Here is a 22,534-nt window from a genome sequence, read left to right as displayed (position 1 = left end):
TATTTGGACACTGATTTAGCAAATAAATCCCTCTAAATCTAAGAGGTCATAGGATCAATTTAAAAATTAAAATAATATCCCTTATGTGACTTCATAGAACATGATTCTCCAAAGATGAGTTACCCAGGCAAACAGACAAAGCTAAGAAATTGCTAGTAAAGATGGACAAAGTTCTCGAAATTTGAAATATATATGAACCAAACAAATCTGGAATAATTATCCAAATTAAAAACCTGGAATCACTTAAAGAGATACCTATAAACTGCAGGCTTGTTGACATGGAGAGGAACTCTGAATTAAAATTCCTTTAAAAAGGGGATTTTAATGTATCAGAAAAATAATAAAAAGCAATGGCTTATTTTTATCAAGTGCCTGTGAGCCACAGTGAATGTGGGCAACTTATAAGATTTAAACCCAGGCAGTCTTTCCCAGAGCTCTGTTCCTAACTGCTCCGCTGTACTTTCTCCTGCTACAAAAGTAAGCAAGTCCTACTTACAGAATGAAAATTACTTGCAATAATACTTTTTTTTTTTTTCCATTCGCATCAACTTTTTTGGAGGATACGAAATAAGAATTTGAGGCCGGGCGTGGTGGCTCACGTCTGTAATCCCAGCACTTTGGGAGGCTCAAGAAGGATTGCTTGAGCTCAGGAGTTCGAGACCAGGCTGGGCAACACGGTGAAACTCTATCTCTACCGAAAACACAAAAACATTAGCTGGGCATAGTGGTGCACACCTGGAGTCCCAGCTACTCAGGATGCTGAGGTAGGAGGATTGCTTGAGCCCGGGAGGCAGAGGTTGCAGTCATCTGTGATTACACCACTGCACGCCAGCCTGGGCAACACAGCCAGACCCTGTCTCAAAAAAAAAAAAACACAAAAGAAAAAGGAATTTAAGAGCTATGGTTATCTTTGTTTCTAAAGCCTTCTTGAATTTTGTAAAAGTAGTGGAAAATAAATTATCAGGAGATACCTGAAGTGCTGCTCATCTGTCCTCTCCCTTTTCAGCCCCTTCTCTTTGCTCTCCATACAAATGCCAATCTATGAAAAATAGCTTTCCCTTCCAATTGCCTACCGAATCGGGGCTGATGGAAACATTACAAGATCTGTATTTCATTTGCATGATAGCTCCCTGCCAGTGCCCAAGGCGAGGCACTCCTAAGCCCAATCAGAATCAGAGCTAAGATTAATCCCTTCTCTTGGCTGTTGTCAATGGGGCTATGGGCCTATAATATAAATATCTCCAAATCCTCAAGGCAGATTAGTCAGTTGTGAAATATGAGTGTGGGAACTGTTTCCATATGTCCATAGCATTTTCTGGTATTTTCCACCAAACTTAATATCTACACACTAAACTCCCATCCCTTGGAAAGTGCTCATGCCAGGCAGAAACTTACATGCAGAAGGAGATGATACTTGAGAATCCGCTGAACTGGTTTCGAGAGATAGGACCCCAGAGGCAGCAAGTGTTTCAGAGTTTCCTGACGTTCCCTGAAGAATTTGGCCAGTATCTTGTTCTTCGTGCACTCTGTTAGCACAGCCACGGATTTGCAGGAAGAGTCCATGGTTTTTATCTAAATTGTAAAGCTTTATGTGGGTAAATGTTAAATGCTGTTGCAAGTGTAAATGCCCTAAAATGGGTAGGGTAGCTCCAGAGCTGTGGTCAGATCGGCATGCCTTTAGGCAAATTGGAGAAAGGGGTCCCTCTGGGAGGGTGAATTAGAAAAAGGCACCGGATGCAGTTGCAGTGGCACCCTGGGCTCATGGCTTCTAAGGAACTAGTTCCTTCCTTCTAGGAGACGCAGCCTTGTGCCAGGGCCCATGGCTTGGCAAAACTTATTATAAAGATTTTAACTTACCTCTCTAAAACTGATGCTCCAGTCGGACAAAACAATCAATAGAAATGTCAATCTGAACAACTTCATTACAAACTTGACATACAGAAAGCCCTACAACCAATACTTACAGAATATAATTTGTTTTAAGTGCATGTGGGACCCTTACCAAAATTGACCATATTTAAGTAACAAAAGACTACGATCTATGCTACAATATATAAAAAGAGCTCTTGATATTTAAGAGGAAGAGGAACCTCTCATTAAAAAGGAGGTATAGATGGAAAATAAACATGTGAGACAATGTTTTAAATCATCAGCGATCAGTTAAATGCACATAGCTATTAGAGAAATGTATAAAAAACGCTGACAACACCAAATGCCTCTTGAGAATACAAAGAATCTGGGGTGCTCACACATTGCTAGTGGGAATATAAAATGGTACAACCAGCCTGGGGAATAATTTGGTAGACTCTTTAAAAACTAAGCATGTGATTTATACGATGCAGCCATCGCACTCTTGGGCTTTTATCTCAGATAAATGAAGATTTACGTTCACACAAAAACCTACACAGACGTGTCCGTAGCAGCTTTAGGTGTCATCTGCCAAAAAACAGTATCAGCTCAAATATTCTTAATCGGGTGAATGCTTAAGCAAGCTGTGGTATAGCCACAACATGACATACTTACCCAGCAATAAAAAGGAACAAACTATTGGTACAAACAAGAACAATAACTGGGGTAAATCTCCAGGGAAGTAAGCCAAGTGAAAAAAGTCGAATCCCAAAATGTTAAACACTATGATTTCATTTGTATGACATTTTTTAATGAAAAATTTAGAGATGGAGACAGATTAGTATTTGCCAGGGATTAGGGACAGTGGAGGAGGCATTGTAAAGGGGTCAGTGTGATTTTAAAGGCACAGCACCAGAGAATTCTGAGGGGATGGAGCTGCCCTGGGTTGACTGTGGTGGTGGATTCAGGAGCTAAGACATGGGACGTAGTTATAGAGAGCTATGTGCACACATGTACACACCAAATACAAATAAAACAGGGAAAGTTTTAACAAGGCTGGTAGACTGTATCAATGTCAATGTCCTGGTTGTTATAGTTTTGCAAAATATTACCACTGGGGGAAACCAGGTAAAGAATACATGTGATCTCGTTGTATTGTTTTGTACTACCCACTGCATGTGTATCTACAATTACCTCAATAAAAATTTCAAGAATTTAAAAATATTAACCATCCCCTACTTGTATTTACACACAATCGGAATTCTATGTAGGAATTGAAGTAAATGAAACACTACTACAAACAATACCACCAATATATTTCACTAACATAATACTGAACAAAATAGTATACACAGGACAATTTCACTTATAAAAAGGTTTAAAAAAGATATAAAACTAACACAGTTGGGCAAGATGGGAGGAAAGGATTGTGACTGGGAGAAGATACAATAAGGCTTTGGGGTGCTGATAATTCTGTTAAGAGTTCATCTGTGTGGTGGTTCACCTTGGAAAAATATGTAGAGCGTCTTAGACATTCACGATCTGTGCACTTTTTAGTTTGCTACACTTCAATAAATGCGTATAGGGAAGAAAAAATATGTCATCAAACGAATAAGCAAACAAAACAAGCAAACAAAAAAGAACCATCTTGCCAACAAAAACAAATCTTCAGAAAGAAATGCATATGCCGGGTACGAGGTGATACCTACTTGTGGTTCTAACTTGCATTTCCCTGTGATTTGTGATATTCAGCATGTTTTCATATACCTGTTGGCCACGCATGTATCTTTGAGAAATGTCTACTCAGGTCTTTTGTCCATTTTTAAAAAGCACAGTTACTTGTTTTCTTGCTATTGAGATGTTTGAGTTGCCTATGTATTTTGAATATTAAGCCCTTTTAAGATATTAAAACAGACATAAGTAACTGGAAAGATACCCCATGTCCATGCACTAGAAGAATATTGTTAAAATATCTTTATCAGCCAATGGGATCTACAGAATCAATGCAATCCCTCTTAAGTTACACGAAGGATAGCATTAGGAGATTACAAAAGGCATTCTTAATAGAAATAGAAAAAAACATCCTAAAATTCATATGGAAATGCAAAATACCTGACAGACACACAAAAGAATCTGGAATAAAAAGAAAAGCTGGAAGCATCACACTACCTGATTTCAAAATATACTACAAATCTATAGCACGCATGGTACTATCAAAACAGCACGGTACTATCAATAAAAGGGGCGGGGGAGAGACAGAGACGAACGAATGACAGACAAGTGAAACACAATAGAGAAATCAGAAATAAATTCATGCATTTATTGTCAACCCATTTTTAACAAAGGCACCAGGAACACACATTTGGGAAGGACAATCTCTTCAATAAACTGTGCTAGGAAAACCCAACACCCACATGTACAAGAATCCATCTAGGCTGTTATCTTACCATATACAAACATCTACTCAAAATAAAGATTTAAATGTAGGACCTGAAACTATGACACTACTAGAGAACATAGGATAAATGCTTCATGAAACTGGAGAGGACAAGGAATTTTCAAATAGACATCAAAAGCACAAGCAACAAAAGCAAAGATGTAATTACATTAAACTTGAAAGCTTCTGCAAAGCAGAGAAAGCAATCGGTAGAATGAAGAAACAGGCCGGGCGCGGTGGTTCACGCCTGTACACCCAGCACTTTGGAAGGCTGAGGCGTGCCGATCAAGAGGCCAGTAGATGAAGACCATCGTGGCTAACATGGTGAAACCCCGTCTCTACTAAAAATACAAAAAAATTGGCCAGGCGTGGTGGCAGGCACCTGTAGTCCCAGCTACTCAGGAGGCCGAGGCAGGAAAATGGCATGAACCCAGGAGGTAGAGCTTGCAGTGAGCCAAGATCGCGCCACTGCACTCCAACCCGGGCGACAGAGCAAAACTCTGCCTAAAAAAACTTAAAATTTTTTAAAAATGAAGAAACAACCCAGAGAATGGAAGCAAGTACTTGCAAACTATGCATCAGGCAAGGGGTTCATACACAAAATATATAAAGAATGCAAACTACTCAAAAGCAAAAATACAAATGATCTTATTAAAAAAAATCTACCCAAAACCTTTGTCCCACTGGGCGCAGTGACTCATGCCTGTAATCCCAGCACTTTGGGAGGCTGAGGCGGGCGGATCACATGGTTACGAGATCGAGACCATCCTGGCTAACATGGTGAAACCCCGTCTCTACTAAAAATACAAAAAATTGGCCGGGCATGGTGGCGGGCGCCTGTAGTCCCAGCTACTCCGGAGGCTGAGGCAGGAGAATGGCGTAAACCCGGGAGGCGGAGCTTGCAGTGAGCCGAGATCGCGCCACTGCACTCCAGCCTGGGCGACAGAGCAAGACTCCATCTCAAAAAAACAAAACCTTTGCCCCCACCATTATTTCCCTACCTTCTTTTCCAGACAGCCTTTGGCCCCCTCCCTCTCGCCACCCTTTTTCTTCCGCCATCTGTCCCCAAACTTCATCTTTTTCCCACCGTCATTTCACAAAGCCGCCTCTACTCTCCTGCTCAACACTCTTTTCCCCATCCATCTACCCAAACCCTTTCCCCACTGTTTCTTCCCACCGTCTTTTCCCCTTATCCCTGGCTACCCTTCCCCCCCCCGGCTCTCATCACCCTCTTTTGCTCTTTCATCTAAGCAAAAACATTTTCCCCCATCTTTTCCCAAAACCTTCTCCCCATTCCTGCTGCTCACCACCCTCTTTTCCCCCCTTCATCTACCCAAAAACCGTTTTCTTCATCGTCGTTTCCCCCGTTCCTCCTTGCCATTCTCTCTCCTCCATCCACCCAAAAACATTTGCCGCAGTCTTTTCAGAAAGCCTTCTCCCCACTCCTGCTCACCTCCCTCTTTTCCCCATCTACCCCCCAAAACTTTCCCCACCATCTTTTCAAAGTCTCCCTCCTTGACCACTCGTGTTCTTTTTTCCCCATCCTGCTTGCCACCCTCTTTTTTGCCCTCCCATCTACCCCAAACTATTTTTCCATCTTTTCCCAACCCTCTATCCCTGCCCCTCTCGCCACTCTCTTTCCTCCTCTCCTCGTCACCCTCTTCCCCCCCTCCATCTATCGAAACATTTTTTACCCACCGTCTTTTCTTTCTCCACCGTCTTTCCTTTATGCCACTGTTTTTTCACAAAACCTTGTCTTCCTCTTGCTGGCTACCCTCTTTTTCCTTCTCCCACTTGCTGCCTTCTTTTGCTCCTCTACCCAAAAACTGCCCCCCCGTATTTCCTCCCCACCGTCTTTTCACAAAACCTTCTCTCCCTACTGCTTGCCCCCGTTTTCCCCCATCACCACCCTCTTTCCTCCTCCCACTTGCCACCCTCTTTTCCCCCTCCATCCACCCTTAAACTTTTTACCCAACGTCTTTCTGCAAAACTTTCCTTCCCTCCCGCTCCCCACCCTATTTTTCCGCCTCCATCTACCCAAAAACCTTTTTCCCCATCTTTGCGCTGCCATCTTTTAGGAACGCCTTCTCCTAAGCTATCCTTTTTTCCCTTTGGCACTAACTACCCTCTTTACTCCCCTCCATCTATCCCAAAACTGTTTTCCTTCTCCTACCTCTCCAGCCGCGCTGTCTCCGTCGCTGCCAACAACCCTAGCGAGGCGAGCTGCGCTCCCGCAGCTCCAGCCTCCAGCATACGGCCTAGTCCTCTACGCCGGGCAGCAAGCAACTAGACAGAAAAATGGCGGAACCTGAAAAAGCATCACAAGTCTTAACACAACCAATCACAGCATGAAAATAAAGTCCAATCAGAGTAGGCCTAGAGGTTTTTCTCTCGTCCAATCAGAACGTGTAGTCCAGGAACCTCATTTGCATAACCGCGGTATATATAAAGCATGCTGAGTTTGCTTCACCTCATTTCAGGCTCTTCTGTGTGGAGCGGAGGAGCTTCTCTGTGCCTGCCTTAGTGAACTGGGGGAGGTTGCTGCCTTTCGCCTGCTGGAGGCCGGAGGATGGATGGAGCCTGGAGCCCTGGAGCCTGGGACACTACCTCGCTGCGTTTGGTGGTGGCGAAAGAGCAGTAGGAGGGCGGCCGGCATCGGAGCTTCTCCTGCCGGGCTGGAGGACTAGGAGAAGGAAGAGGCACCGCCACATGCTGGAGGCTGGAGCCTGTGCCACCGCAGCTCGGCTCGCCTCGCTGTGGTCGGTGGTGATGCTGGAGACTGCAGCTCGGCCACAGTAATAGAAATGTGATGGGGTAGGTGAGTGTTTCCGGGCTGCCCTGTACGCTTCTGGGGGCAAGGGTTGGGTGTCCTGTTGGGGCTCACTGCTAGAGGCTACGCTGCCTGTGGTGGTGGTCTGATTGGGGGCAGTCTCCAGGGTTACATTGCTGGTGGTGGGGCAGGTATATCTGGGGCTATACTGCCCACAGTGGCAGGAGTGGTGGGCTCCGGGAGGCAGGTTGTGTACACTAACGTGTACTGCTGGTGGCTGGGGAAGGGTTAGGGGCGCTATCTTCTGCTTCACTGCCCACAGCAGGGGGTGGCTTGGGTGGAGTTACCTGGGGCTAAATGCTGGCAGTGGGGGGTGGTTTAGGGGCGTTGTTGGGTGCTGCACTGCCTGTGACTGGGGGGTGCGCCATCAGGAGCTGAACTGCCCGTGGTGGGGTGGGGAAAGGCGGGTTTGGGACTCTATCTAGTGCAGCAACACTCGTGGCTGCATCAGACTGTGGGCACTATGGGGTGGTACACTGCCTGCGGTGTGGGGGGAGTGCTTTGGGGAGGAGTATTGGGGTTACATTGCCTAGAACTGGTAGTGTGTTGGATGTGCTATCCGGGGGCTACACTGCTAGTGGCAGGGGGCAGATTAGGGGTGCCATGGGGGCCACACTGCCAGCAAAGTTACACAAGAAGAAAAAATCAAACACCACATATTCTCACTCATAGGTGGGAGTTGAACAATGAGAACACATGGACACAGGGAGGAGAACATCACACACTGGGGCCTGTCGAGGGGTGGGGGGTCGGGTGGGATAGCATTAGGAGAAATACCTAATGTAAATGACGAGTTGATGGGTGCAGCAAACCAACATGGCACATGTATACCTATGTAAAAAACATGCACGTTGTGCACAGGTACCCCGGAACGTAAAATATAATAATAAAAAAAAATAAAAAAGAAAAAGAAAATAATCGTGACTACATGTTGTTTATGACCGAATCTTTGTTTTTATTATTGGGAGAATTTTTTAAAAAAGAATACAAGAATGCAGAAATATAAAGCATTCTTTGACATAGGACCACAAGGCTTGCCACACTGGAGTAAACCAATGGTACATCGTCCTTCCTTTGATGGTGGTCTATGCCATATGCTTTAGAGTAAGACAAATGGACAAAACCTCCATAAAGTACCTAGTTGACGAGTGCAATATAAAATAGTGAGATTTTCCTCCCTGACCTAAAGGCGTGAGCCACCACGCCTGGCCTCTCGTTTTTTTTTCTTCAACAGACTTTGCCTTTATGGGGAAAAGAAGATGCCACAAGCCCCAAATCTCATCTGCCCATCATCTTAACGGCCCTGGCAGGAGTCAACACCTCTTTCCAAGGTGGGGGCACCAAAGTCCCAGGGAGGTTCTCATTCGCCCAGCCTGGGTCACATGTCCTGGTTGAACCAAGGGCTGTGGCCTGGTAAGGGGATGCCCGGATTGGCCAGGCTGGGATCACATGGTTGTATGGAGTGAGCTAATTGGGTGAAAACTTATGGTCGGGATGGGCGCGGTGGCTCGCTGGGTGTAATCCCAGCACTTTGGGAGGCCGAGGCGGGTGGATCACAAGGCCAAGAGATCGAGACCATCCTGGACAACATGGTGAAACCCTGTCTCTACTAAAAATACAAAAATTAGCTGAGCGTGGTGGTGCACGCCTGTAATCCCAGCTACTCGGGAGGTTGAGGCAGGAGAATCGCTTGAACCCAGGAGGCAGAGGTTGCAGTGAGCCGAGATCACACCACTGTGCTCCAGCCTGGGCGACAGAGCAAGACTCCATCTCAAAAAAAAAAAGTACAAAACATGAGCCGGGCATGGTGACGCACACCTGTGGTCCAAGCTACTCAGGAGGCTGAGGCAGGAGAATAGCTTGAACCTGGGAGGCAGAGGTTGCAGTGAGCTCAGCTCAGGTCACGTTATTGCGCTCCAGCAGAGGTGACAGAGTGAGACTCTGTCTCAAAAAAAAAAAAAGAAAAGAAAAGACGGCTGGGCCTGGTGGCTCACGCCTGTAATCCTAGCACTTTGGGAGGCCAAGGTGGGCAGATCACGAGGTCAGGAGTTCGAGACCATCCTGGCTAACACGGTGAAAACCCGTCTCTACTAAAAATACAACAAAAATTAGCCGGGCACAGCAGCAGGCTCCTGTAGTCCCAGCTACTTGGGAGGCTGAGGCAGGAGAATGGCGTGAGCCTGGGAGGCGGAGCTTGCAGTGAGCCGAGATAGCGCCACTGCACTCCAGTCTGGGCGAAAGAGAGAGACTCCTTCTCAAAAAAAAAAAAAAAAAAGAAAAAAGAAAGGAAAAGAAAAGAAAAAAGCCAAGACAATGCTAAGAGATGGAGAATTGGACACATTCTTGTGACACTGATTGAGGGTCCTGGATCCAGCTGTGTCTGAAACCCGCCAGACCAGTAGGGCTCAACCAAGGGTGATTACACCCCCAGGGGACACTCAGCAATGTCTGGAGATATTTTTGGTCACCATGACTGGGTGGGGATGCTACGGACGTTGACTGGGTGGAGGCCAGGGTCATTGCTCAGCACCCTGTGTGCCCAGGACGGCCCCCACCCTAGTGAATGGTCCTTTCTGGAACATCAACGGTGCTGAGAGGGGTGGCCTTGAGTTAGATCTATCCCTAAATCTTTCAGTTCCATGAGCAAAACATTCCTGTTGTTTAAAAAGGAGCCAGTTGTAGTTTCAATTTCTGTCACTTGCAACCAAACGATTCTTGTTTTTTTTTTTTTTTTTTTTTTTGAGGTGGAGTCTGGCTCTGTTGCCCAGGCTGGAGTGCAATGGCATGATCTCGGCTCACTGCAACCTCTGCCTCCCAGATTCAATAGATTCTCCTGCCTCAGCCTCTTGAGTAGCTGGGACTATAGGCGTGCGCCATCATGCCCGGCTAATTTTTGTATTTTTACTAGAGACAGGGTTTCACCATGTTGGCCAGGCTGGTCTTAAACTCCTGACCTCAAGTGATTTGCTTGCCTTGGCCTCCCAAAGTGCTGGGATTACAGGCGTGAGCCACTGGGCTCCACTTGAAGGTTTTTTTTCTTTTTCTTAATATAAACTCTTCACCATACCCCAAGCCCCACTCCAAACACTTAACACATACCAGAACTTACCAAATTCTCACAAAAGCCTTCCAAAGGAGGTACCACGATTATCCTCATTTTGTAGATGGGTAAACTGAAGTGTGGGAGGTTATGTGCCTTGCCTGAGGTCACAGAGCCCCGGGGGGCAGTGGCGGGATTTGAACTGTGGAAGTCTTCACTCCTTGCTCCCACATTTCTGTTTTGTTTTTTTGAGATGGACTCTTGCTCTGTCACCCAGGCTGGAGTGCAGTGGTGCAACCTCGGCTCACTGCAACCTCCGCCTCCCGGCTTCAAGCAATTCTCCAGCCTCAGCCTCCCGAGTAGCTGGGATTATAGGCACCCACCACCAAGCCCGGCTAATTTTTGTATTTTTTGTAGAGACGGGGTTTCTCCATGTTGGCCAGGCTGGTCTCGAACTCCTGACCTCAGGTGATCAGGCTGCCTCGGCTTCCCAAAGTGCTGTGATTACAGGCAAGAAGCCACTGCGCCCAACCCTGCTCCCTCACTTCTGTTTCAAGTCTGCCGGTCCCTCTTGCAACCTTGCGGACGTGAGAAGGCCTGCAGGGAAGGGAACGCACTCTCCACCCATTGCAACCCCCACCCCCCAGTTAGCACCTCCTGGAACCCAGATTCCCACTTGTGCCCTGTAAGATGCTGGCCTGGGCTGAGCGCGGTGGCTCACGCCTGTCATCCCAGCACTTTGGGAGGCCGAGGCAGGTGGATCACCTGAGGTCAGGAGTTCAAGACTAGCCTGGCCAACATGGCAAAACCCTGTCGCTACTAAAAATACAAAATTCAGCCGGGAGTGGTGGCAGGCGCCTGTAATCCCAGCTACTGGGGAGGCTGAGGCAAGAGAATCACTTCAACCCTGGCCGAGGTTGCAGTGAGCCAAGATCGCACCACTGCACCCACGCCTGGGCAATAAGAGTGAAAATGTTGTTTCGGAAAAAAAAAAAAATGATGCCAGGGCTGGGGCTGGGGAGTCCTAGTTTTCCCCAAGTGCCTGTGGGATGCAGCAGAAACTGGCCCTCAGAGGAGGTGGTCAGACTCCGCAAAGTTCTCCAAATGCCCCCAGGCCCCTCCATTGCCCAGCCCCTCCCGTGCTACTGGCACCTAGAATGAGTCAGCCAGAAGTGGCCCTGGCTTCTGTGGAATTTCCCTCGGGGCCAGGCAGCGGGTCTGAGGTGAAGGTCCAGGAAGTCCCCGCACAGGTGACATCAGCACTGGGCTGACCACTGCGTACACTCAGGGCAGCCATGGTGGGGCCTGGAGCCCGTTCCACCTCCTGGGACCCTTGCCCCGCACTCATGTGGCAGGGGCCTGCCCGAGAAGGGCCAAGGTGTCTGTGTCCTAGGCTGCTCCAGCATCCGTCTTCTTCATGGCCTGGGGGCCCCCTCGGGGTGTCTCTGTTCTCTGTAGTGGACCTGGCACCTGCAAGTGGGGCCTGGCCCTAGGTGGCACTGAGAAATTCATCTCGGATGAATACATGGCCCCAAGCTGCCCTCCCCACCTTGCAGCCCCATCTGAGGATCCAACGCCCCTGCCCTGCCCCTGGCCCTTTGCTCTAGCCCCAGCCCTGGCAGAGCAGATTAGCCCTGGCAGTATCTCCTCTGGTGCCCTACTTCTGCCCGTGGCTCACCGCCCCGGGGACAAAGCCACAGGACTTGGCATTTGAGGCCTCTGCCCCGTCGCCCTTTCGTGGGCCTGGGGGGGTGCAGCGTACCGGGTCGGGGGCATCCTGGGGGTCATCTCCCCCTCCCTCGCATTTTCTGTAGCTCAATCCTGGCTCGTGATGAGCACTTGATAGAAAGTTCAGGCCGGGTGCGGTGGCTCGCGCCTGTAATCTCAGCACTTTGGGAGACCGAGGTGGGAAGATCATTTGAAGCCAGGAGTTCAAGATGAGCCTGGGTAACACAGTGAGACCCCTTCACTACAAACAAATTTATTTATTTGTTTGTTTGTTTGTTTATTTATTTATTGTTGAGACGGAGGCTTGCTCTGTCGCCCAGACTGGAGTGCAGTGGCGCGATCCCGGCTCACCGCAACCTCTGCCTCCTGGGTTCAAGCAATTCTCCTGCATCAGCCTCCCGAGTAGCTGGGATTACAGGTGCGTGCCACCATGCCCGGCTAATTTCATGTTTTTTTTTTTTTTTTTTTTTTTAGTAGAGAAAGGGTTTCACCACGTTGGCAAGGCTGGTCTCAAACTCCTGACCTCAGGTGACTCACCCGCCTCGGTCTCCCAAAGGGCTGGGATTACAGGCATGCACCACCGCGCCTGGCCAACAAAATTTAAAATTAACCAGGAATAGTGGTGCGCCTGTCATGCCAGCTACTCTGGAGGCTGAGGAGGGAGGATTGCTCCAGGCAAGGATTTCGAGGGTGCAGTGAGCCGAGATCGCGCCACTGCACTCCAGCCTGGGCGACAGAGCAAAACCCTGTCTCAAAAAAGAAAAAAAAAAAAAAGAAGGTCAAAGTTTGGCTCTTCTCTTTCTTTCTTTTTTTTTTTTGAGACGGAGTCTTGCTCTCTCTGTCACCCAGGCTGGAATGCAGTGGTGCGATCTTGGCTCACTGCAACCTCCGCCTCCCTGGTTCAAGCAATTCCCTTGCCTCAGCCTCCTGAGTAGCTGGGATTATAGGCACCCGCCACCACGCCCAGCTAATTTTTTTGTATTTTTAGTAGAGACAGGGTTTCATCATGTTGGCAGGGTGGTCTCAAACTCCTGACTTCAGGCAATCCACCCACCTTGGCCTCTCAAAGTGCTGGGATTACAGGCGTGAGCCACTGTGCCCGGCCAAGTTTGGCTCCTTTCTTCATCTTCGGGGCCGTTCAGCCTCCTCTGGCCTCAGTCTTACTACCAGATGAGCCTTCTGATCTGAAATTTGGTCCCTGTGCCTCACCACATCCAGTACACCTCTAGCCCCACCGAGACTGTACCACTCCGTTGCTCTAGAACCCTCAATGGCTCCCTGGTGCCCCCAGAATACAGGCCATGTCTAGCTTCCAGGCCCTCCAGGGTCCCATCCCTCTTTCCCAGTCCATCTATCCTCACACCCTGGGCCCCGCACACTCTCCTCTGAGTTTTTGTCCCCGCTGAGACTTTGCATGTGCAGTGCCTTCTCCCTGTTTATCCTCCCCTCACAGGGGAGCAACCAGCAGATTGCTGATCTTCCTTCACCCAGTCTGCCCTGGGTGCCTGACCTCAGGACACAGCCCTGACCCAGACTAGGCTGCTGCAGCCTGTGCCCAGCCTGGGGTGCTACGTCAGGGGTGTCACTGGGCCCCTTCAACCCAGCTGTCCTAGCGTCAGTGCGGAGGTGGGAAGGCCTGTCCCACGTGGAATCTCAAACCCGTCAGACAGGTTTGCTGTTCCCTAAAGTTGTCTTGGCACAGAGGCTGCCCCGACCTGGCCTGGCAGGATCTCACTCTGGGACTGGCCCTGGTCAAGCAGGTAGCTGCAGGGCCTGGGAACACTCCGGCCGGCACCGACCTGAGGGCACCCTGGAGCAGGTGGCCCTGACCGAAGGGAGGGTATGGTGCTGACACATGAGGGCGGCCACGGGAGGGGGATGGTGGCGAAAGAAGGGACTGAGACAGAGATAGACAGAGACAGAGAAATAGAGACAGAGAGACACTGAGACAGAGACAGAGAAACAGAGACAGAGACAGAGAGAGCTAGAGAAACAGAGGGAGACAGAGACAGAGAAACGAAGACAGGACAGAGAGACACGGAGACACAGAGACAAAGACAGAGAGATAAACAGACAGGGACACAGAGACAGGACAAAAACACAAAGAGACAGAAATAAACTGAGACACAGAGAGACAAAGAGAGCCAGAAACAGAGAGATGAAGACATAGACATGGAGACAGAGAGACAGAGAGACAAGGAGACAGAGACAGAGAAAGTGACAGAGACAGATAGAGAGACAGAGACAGACAGGGGTGACAGATGTAGCCTCCTGGGTCCGGCAGGCCCAGCTGCTGTGGAATCAGTTTTCCCTTCTGCACACCAGGAAGGGCCTGATTGGGAGAGAAAAGAGGAGAGAGGCAGGAGGGGAAGGGGCGGGCCCGAGGCCAGTCTACTAGGGAAGTGGGTGGAGAAAGGAGAAGTGGTGAGGAGCCCGGCGCCCAGGAGGGCTGGCAGGGAGGAGGTGCCCCCTCTGCTTGGGAACACAGGGACTTTCCAGAATGTGGAGAAACAGGAAGTGACTCCATCCCATCCCTGCCCCCGCATTGGGCTGCACCGGGCTAGACCCACCTGCCCACCTCACCTGCCCAGGTCTGAGTCTCTGTGCGGGAGCTGCCCGTCACCACCACACACCTCCCCCTCCCTGGGCACCTGCCTCGGCCCCCTCGACGGCAGAATGGGCACAGTCCCAGAGTCCTTCTTGCCGCCCAAGACAGACACTGAGGCCGGGAGGGGAATCCAGGCTGGCATCTCCAAGATGGGGAAACTGAGGCACAGCCCAAGACGGTCCTTACGAACAACCTTCATGTTTGTCTGAAGTTTTCTGCAATTTGGAATAATTAAGACAGGCCGGAGAGAGTGGCTCATGCCTGTAATCCTAGCATTTTGGGAGGCCGAGGCAGGCGGATCGCTTGAGGCCAGGAGTTTGAGACCAGGCTGGGCAACACAGTAAGACCCCATCTCTCTACAAAGAAAAGAGAGAAGGAAGGAAGGAAAGAAGGAAGAAAGAATAGAAAGAAAGAAAGGGAAAGAAAGAGAAAGAAAGAGGCCAGGTGTGATGGCTCATGCCTGTAATCCCAGCACTTTGGGAGGCCGAGGTGGGAGGACTGCTTGAGCTCAGGAGTTCAAGACTAATCTGGGTAAAATGGTGAAACCCTGTCTCTATAAAAAGTAAAAAAATTAGCCAGGCATGGTGGTGCATGCCTGTAGTCCCAGCTACTCAGGAGGCTGGCTGCGGATGATTGCTTGAGCGCAGCAGGTGGAGGCTGCAGTGGGCTGTGATTATACCACTGCACTCCAGCCTGGGCGACAGGATGAGACCCAGTCTCAAACAACAACAAAGCCTGGGCGCAGAGGCTCATGCCTGTAATCCTGGCACTTGGGGAGGCTGAGGCAGGTGGATCACGAGGTCAGGAGTTCAAGACCAGCCTGGTTAGGATGGTGGAACCCCATCTCTACTAAAAATACAAAAAATTAGCCGGGTGTGGTGGCGGGCACCTGTAGTCCCAGCTACTCGGGAGGCTGAGGCAGAGAATTGCTTGAACCCGGGAGGTAGAGGTTGCAGTGAGCCAAGATTGTGCCACTGCACTCCAGCCTTCTCATCAACAGAGCGAGACTCCGTCTCAAAAACAACAAAAACAACAACAGCAACAACAACAAAAAGTACTCGTCACGTACCTACAGTTGAATTTTAACTGGGTGTCTTGCATTTGATCTGGCAACCCCACTTCCACAATTCTCTCGAAAGGGCTGGGAAGACATTTAGGAGGACCCTGTATGGGATGAGGAAGAGGGAGGGTTTGGGGAGGAGAGTGTTGACGTCAAACACAGCCCCACCAGAAAACCTCCACAAATGGCACAACTCTGTACCCCAGGAGAGCTCTCCACCCTTCGCAGGGCACCCAGGACCTGGGCCTGGGCCAGAGCTGGAAGCCTGAAAGCTCTCTGTGGGGTGGGACTGCTGGAGGACGGGGCTATCCACACCTTTGACCAGTTCAGGGTCTCCCCTGGGGGGCTCCTTCCGAAGTCTGAGCCAGGAGAGCTGGTGCTGGCCAGGACCCCCAACCCATCTCTTTCCATCTGTGGTGTCAAAAATGCCTCCTCTCTTGAACTCCCACTGCAGCCTTCATCCTTATTATTTTCTCATTGAACATCCACTTCAGTGACACCATGGACTGGGCCGAGGAAAATCAAGAAGTTCCCTAGGGTGGCTCACGCCTGTAATCCCAGCAGTGTGGGAGGCCGAAGCAGGCTGATCATGAGGTCAAGAGCTCAAGACCATCCTGGTCAACATGGTGAAACCCCGTCTCTACTAAAAATACAAAAATTAGCCGGGCGTGGTGGCACGTGCCTGTAATCCCAGCTACTCTGAAGGCTGAGGCAAGAGAATCACTTGGACCCAAGAGGCAGAGGTTGCAGTAAGTTGAGCTCATGCCACTGCACTCCAGCCTGGGTGAAAGGGCCAGACTTCGTCTCGAAAAAAAAAAAAAAAAGCCCGGGCGCGGTGGCTCACACCTGTAATCCCAGCACTTTGGGAGGCCGAGGCGGGCAGATCACGAGGTCAGGAGATCGAGACCATCCTGGGTAACACAGTGAAATCCCGTCTCTACTAAAAATACAAAATTAGCCAGGTGAGGTGGGGGGGCGCCTGTAGTCCCAGCTACTCGGGAGGCTGAGGCAGGAGAATGGCGTGAACCCCGGGGGGCGCAGCCTACAGTGAGCCGAGATCGTGCCACTGCACTTCAGCCTGGGCGACAGCGAGACTGTGTCTCAAAAAAAAAAAAAAAGAATGTCATCTGGAAATATTCGCAGTGGTTAAGTTCTATCAGGCACTGTCTGTCCATTGAGTTGTCTGAACAACCTAGCAGCTAGTTGCTATTATTATTATTATCATTATTATTATTATTTTTGAGACGGAGTCTTGCTCTGTTGCCCAGGCTACAGTGCAGTGGTATGATCTCAGCTCATTGCAACCTCCACCTCCCGGGTTCAAGCGATTCTCCTGCCTCAGCCTCCCGAGTGGTTGGGACTACAGGCGTGTGCCATCATGTCCGGCTAATTTTTGTATTTTTAGTAGAGACAGGGTTTCACCATGTTGTCCAGGATGGTCTCAATCTCTTGACCTCGTGATCCTCCCGTCTCAGCCTCCCAAAGTGCTGGGATTACAGGTGTGAGCCACCGTGCCCGGCCACTAGTTGCTATTATTATCACCCTCCCCATTTTACAGGTGGGAAAACCAGGGCACAGAGAGGTTAAGTAACTCTCCTTGGGTCACACAGCAGATTCACAGCACTGTACTCCAGGCTGGGCCATGAGCCCCGGTACTGTGTCCCCGCTGCTCTCTGGAGCCACCCCCTGTGATTCCCTGGAAATCCCCGCATCTGACTAATTCCCTAGGCATTCCCCGACTTGGCAGATTCCTGCAGGCTGAGATGGCTGGACCCACCCCGGCCTGGGCAAACTGCCCCCACTTTAGGCAAAATCACCCGTCGAGACCTTGTGGTTTCCTGAGGTGGATGTGGCAGAGATCGAGCCCACGCCTCTTCCTGGCTCACTTGGTGACTTCAGGGCTGCTCCTGAACAGTTCGTGCCTCAGTTTCCTCTCTCGTGAAATGCAGGTAATACCCGTCGCTACCCCAGAGGGCCTCTGTGGGAGCAGGGCCGGCGTCGTGGGTGTGTGTGACTGGGGGCTTCTCCCAGCGCCTGCACTCAGAAGGTCCCGGCCCTCAGCGTGATGCTTTGCTGTTGCGTAACCCAAGCTATGAAGTATGTTTTGTGCCAGAGCACTGCGTTTTCACTTCCACTGATCCTCAAAAGTTGTGTGGATGGTCCAGTGTGGGAGGAAATGAGCAGATGTAGCCACTACCCTCCAGCCCCCAGACTGGCTTCCTCACCCTTCCAAATCTGTAGTGCCTATTGCTCAATTTAACTGCTGTTCAATTTGCTGTGGCATGGTGGCTCACGCCTGTAATCCCAGCACTTTGGGAGGCTGAGGCAGGCGGATCACCTGAGGTCAGGAGTTTGAGACCAGCCTGACCAACGTGGAGAAACCCTATTTCTACGAAAAATACAAAATTAGCTGGGCATGGTGGCGCATGCCTGTAATCCCAGCTACTTGGCAGGCTGAGGCAGGAGAATCACTTGAACCAGGGAGGCGGAGGTTGCAGTGGACTGAGATTGCCGTGCCACTGCACTCCAGCCTCGGCGACAGGAGTGAAACTCCATCTCAAAAACGAAAAAAAAAGAAAAAAAAAGAAAATAGTCTCAAAGTTGAGATGAACACCCAGTTTGCCAAAAACTGGGAGGTAGAGGTTGCAGTGAGCCGAGATCATGCCATTGCACTCCAGCCTGGGAGACAGAGCGAGACTCCATCTCAAAAAAAAGGAGATTTGGCTGGGCGCGGTGGCTCACGCCTGTAATCCCAGCACTTTGGGAGGCCGAGGCGGGCGGATCACGAGGTCAGGAGATCGAGACCATCCTGGCTAACACGGTGAAAGCCCGTCTCTACTAAAAATACAAAAAATTAGCCGGGCGCGGTGGCAGGTGCCTGTGGTCCCAGCTACTCGGGAGGCTGAGGCAGGAGAATGGCGTGAACCCGGGAGGCAGAGCTTGCAATGAGCTGATTGCGCCACTGCACTCCAGCCTGGGCGACAGCGAGAGACTCCATCTCAAAAAACAAAAACAAAAACAAACAGAGATTCAGCATGGAGGGCAGTATCTCTGTCGGGTCTGGCTGCTCTGTGGGACTCTGAGGAAAAGCTCACGCCAGGTGGACGCCATTCCGTCACCATGGGTAAAGGAGACCCCAACAAGCCGAAGGACAAAATGTCCTCGTGTGCCTTCTGCATCTCACTCTGGACTTATCACTTCTGCCTTCTGGGTCTCAGTCTCCCCATCCGCCCCCTTGTGCTTTTGGGTTTGATGACAGGGGTCCTTGGCCTGAATTTTTTTTTTTTTGTTTTCAGACGGGGTCTCGCTGTGTCACCCAGGCTGGAGTGTAATGGCGCGATCTCGGCTCACTGCAAACACCACCTCCCAGATTCAAGTGATTCTCCCACCTCAGCCTCCTGAGTAGTTGGGATTATAGGCACCCACCACCACGCCTGGCTAATTTTTGTATTTTTAGTAGAGACAGGTTTCACCATGTTGGTCAGGCTGGTCTTGAACTCCTGACCTAGGTGATTCACCTGCTTCAGGCTCCCAAAGTGTTGGGATTACAGGCGTGAGCCACCGTTTTTTTTTTTTTAAGACCGAATCTCACTCTATCGCCTAGGCTGGAGTGCAGTGGTGTGATCTCAGCTCACTGCAACCTCTACCTCCTGGGTTCAAGGGATTCTTCTGCCTCAGCCTCCCTAGTAGCTGGGACTATAGGCACGCACCACCATGCCCAGCTAACTTTTTTGTACTTTTAGTAGAGATGGGGTTTCGCCATGTTGGCCAGGCTGGTCTCAAACCCCTGACCTCAGATGTTCCTTCTGCCTCAGCCTCCCAAAGTGCTGGGATTACAGGTGTGAGCCACCATGCCCGGTTTTGGCCTCAGTTTTTTAGAGAGGTGCTAAAAGACTTTAAACCTATTTATTATCTGCCTTACCAGGCCTTCTTTGCCTGGACTGTTCTTCCTACTTTTGTCTACCTGGCACACTCCTACTTGAACTTCAAAACCCCAGCTTCAACACCCTCTTCAGCATACAGACCTCTATGAAGCCCTAGGGAGACATTTCAACCCTCCCCGAGATCCCGCATATTGGAGTGTCTGGTCTTGGTTCTCTCTCCCCCAGACCAGGGGCTTTCTGATGTTGGGACAGAGAGCTGAGTCCTCTGTGAGACGCTGGGTTTTCCCAGCTCATGACCAAGCACAGAGCAGCATCGATTAGAAGTCACTGAATGAATTAACAAAGTCATGAACAAATCAACTCTAGTTTCAGGGGGTTGGAATGGGGGCAGAGGCCTCTGGCTTGTGGCTGCTTGGGTCCAGGGAGCTGTATCAGTATTGTCATCGCTGAAATTGGGCTGGGGAGACGGTGGTGGCTCCCACACTGGATCTACCTTCACTGGATCTGTGAAGTCACAGGAAAAGTGCCCCGAGACTCCGGCTCCCCACGCAGGGAAGCCTCCCACCATAGCCACCCAGAGGAGGAGCCCCTCAGGCCCCCGTGGCCCTGCCTGAAAGGATCCTGCTTTCTTGGGGGTAGCCCCTGGGACTTACCCAAACCTCCATGTGCCAGTCACCATGCTGCAGCGTCCAGAACTGTATTTGGTTAGGGAGAGAGATTAACGAACAGAGATAACTTTTGGTGAGAGAGTATGTCTGACAGGCCCAGAGGTGATTATTTTATTTCATTTTATTTCGTTATTTATTTATTTATTTTTGAGATAGAGTCTCACTCTGTTGCCCAGGCTGGAGTGCAGTGGTGCGATCGCTCAGCTCACTGTAACGACTACCTCCCAGGTTCAAGAGATTCTCCTGCCTCAGCCTCCTGAGTAGCTGGGATTACAGGTGCCCACCATCACGCATCAGCTATTTTTGTATATTTAGTAGAGACGGGGTTTCATCATATTGTCCAGGCTGGCCTCAAACTCCCGACCTCAAGTGATCCATCCGCCTCAGCCTCTCAAAGTGCTGCGATTATAGGCGCGAGCCACTGCGCCCGGCTGGTGATCGTCTTAGTAGCTTTTGAGGGAGTCTCAGTTTAAAAATCTCGGGTGAGTGAGCCCCAGTGGGGGACGCGGCACTCGCAGAGGCCTGGAGGGGGTTCTGAGGAAGGAGGAAAAAACGGGATGCTGTACCACAAAAGCAGGTACCACAAAAGCAGGTTCCTTTTCACCAGCACGGTGCAGAAGAGGAAACTGAGGCTTGAGGAGGTGAAGGCACGCGCTGGGGTCTCAAGAGAACCAGGCAGGGCGGGATTCGAACCCATAGCCGTAGGAGTCCCAGCCCCTTCCGAATAGCGGAAGGACCTCAAGGGATTGGCCTGGAAGGTGGCCCCATCCCCGAACCGAGACCACGCCCCCAGAGCTGGAGGCCCCGCCCCGCGGCATGACCGGAAGTGCGCGGGGCCCCCAAGATGGCGCCCGAAGCCCGGAAGTGAGCGGCGGCCGCTGTGAGGCTCGGAGAAACTGAGGCGCCGCGGGCTCCGCGCCCGGGGCCCGAGGTGAGGCTCTGGTTGCGACCTCCGCCCCGACTCCACCGCGACCCCTGCCTGGCCCGACCCCGCTTGTGGGTCCAGCGCTTCCCGCGGACCCCTGCGCCCGGGGCTGGGCGTTCTGGGGGCCGCGGGGCAGGGGCGAGCGCGGCGCGACCCGTGCCCTCCGCCGCGACCCCTTCCGACCCCGCCCTTCGCCGCCAACGTTGACCCCCCGCTGCCGCGCGACCACCGCCGTGAACCTTGACCTGCCCCCACCTCGGCGACCCCCTGCCGTGAACCTTGACCCCACCTTCCACCGCAACCCTCCCAACCTTTCCTTCCCGCTCTTACCGGTGACTCCCTGTCCTGCGCTGCTTGGTGACCCCCGACCTTTCGTTTTCTGGTAACCCTTGACCCCCACACTCATCGGTGCCCGTGAGCCCCTTGGTGACCCCTCACCCGCTTTTCCTCGGTATCCTGCCCTTCCCTTTTGGGGACTCTCGACTCTGTGCGCCTCGTGACCTCGACCCCTTCCTAGGAGTGACCCCCGGTCTCTCCTGCCTCCCAGGATTCCTGACTCCAGGCTCCTTGGGCGTTCGTGCTCCTTCCTCCTCCTTGTCCCCGGTCCCGGGACCCCTGCCTTCTCGGCCCCGCAGCGCAGCCCTCTCTCCCTCCCTCCCCCTGCTCCCCGCCCCTCCCGCTCCTGGGGCCTCCGACTTCTCTTCTGGGGAAGATGGTTTCTCGGTTTCTGCATGGAGGTCCCCCGGTTTGGGATGGGGGCTTGCTGGTATTAGGTGACCCCGGGGCCGTCTGGGCGGAGTCCGCAGAGCGTGCTGGGGGTGGGAGTGCGGGTCGCATTCAAACCCAGCTTCCAGGGATAGGCGGGAGGGAGGGTGGCGGGCTGAGATGGCCGGAGTGGGGCCCGGGAACAGCGTGTGTCGGCGAATGGGAAGCGCAGGCCTCCTGGTGGGTCCTGTCCCCCGTGGGGCACTCTTCCCACCACCCCAGAGTCCCGAAGAATAAGGCGGGTGGGGCCTGGAGGGACCAATCCCTAGACTGGCCTGGGGCGTGGGGGGCAGGCGTTGTAGACAGCCCACCCAGCGCCTCCAGGGACGCCGGGCACGGATGGTGCTGGGGCAGGGACGGTGGGTGTCTCCTTGGATGACAACTGATTAACATTCTGAAAAGTTAAAAAAATAAATCTCAAAAATGTGTAGCCAGGGCCTCCCCTGGCTGCTTCTTCCCGGAATGCCTGTTGTTCCCGCCTGCTCGAACGTCCTTCCTGCCTGTGACTGCTGGGACAGAACGGGACGGGACGGGTTTGGTGCCATCTGTTGCACGCCCTGTCAGCGAGAGAGTGCCTGGCCTTGGAGCTGGCCTGTGCTGATGCTGGCTGCCAGTTTGGGGGGGGGTTGCAGTGAGTGTTTTACAGAGGGGCAGAGGGAGCCGAGGTTCAAGAGAAGAGCATGGGAGGGGCCCAGGACCCAGGGCCGCAGACCCCGTGGGCAGCCAGCCCGATTACACGGG

The 22,534-nt window shown here is 51.5% G+C and overlaps 1 protein-coding gene and 1 long non-coding RNA gene across 18 annotated transcripts in view; one reads left to right on the top strand and one right to left on the bottom strand.

Moving 5' to 3' along the window:
- LOC129487961 (uncharacterized) overlaps nt 1-1,520 on the bottom strand; it is a 91,642-nt gene extending 90,122 nt beyond the window's left edge. The window contains exon 1 of the long non-coding RNA XR_008659533.2: nt 1,396-1,520. This is a non-coding gene — a long non-coding RNA (uncharacterized lncRNA). The remainder of the gene's footprint in view (nt 1-1,395) is intronic.
- A 15,884-nt stretch (nt 1,521-17,404) lies between these two features.
- Nucleotides 17,405-22,534, top strand: part of LOC129488759 (protein strawberry notch homolog 2-like) — a 96,683-nt gene continuing 91,553 nt past the window's right edge. For 14 of the 17 annotated variants that reach the window (XM_063644639.1, XM_063644624.1, XM_063644632.1 and 11 more), the window contains exon 1: nt 17,405-17,500. The gene's annotated coding sequence lies outside the window, so the exon portion shown is untranslated. Of the gene's footprint in view, nt 17,501-20,894; nt 21,035-22,534 lie in introns of those variants that run through there. The other 3 variants (XM_063644625.1, XM_063644638.1, XM_063644640.1) reach the window with 3 other exon arrangements.

This window comes from Symphalangus syndactylus, chromosome 8 (genome assembly GCF_028878055.3).
Source record: "Symphalangus syndactylus isolate Jambi chromosome 8, NHGRI_mSymSyn1-v2.1_pri, whole genome shotgun sequence".
NCBI classification, from domain to species: domain Eukaryota; kingdom Metazoa; phylum Chordata; class Mammalia; order Primates; family Hylobatidae; genus Symphalangus; species Symphalangus syndactylus.
The sequence above is the reverse complement of the archived record's forward strand: the minus strand, read 5'-3'. Positions and strand labels throughout refer to the sequence as shown.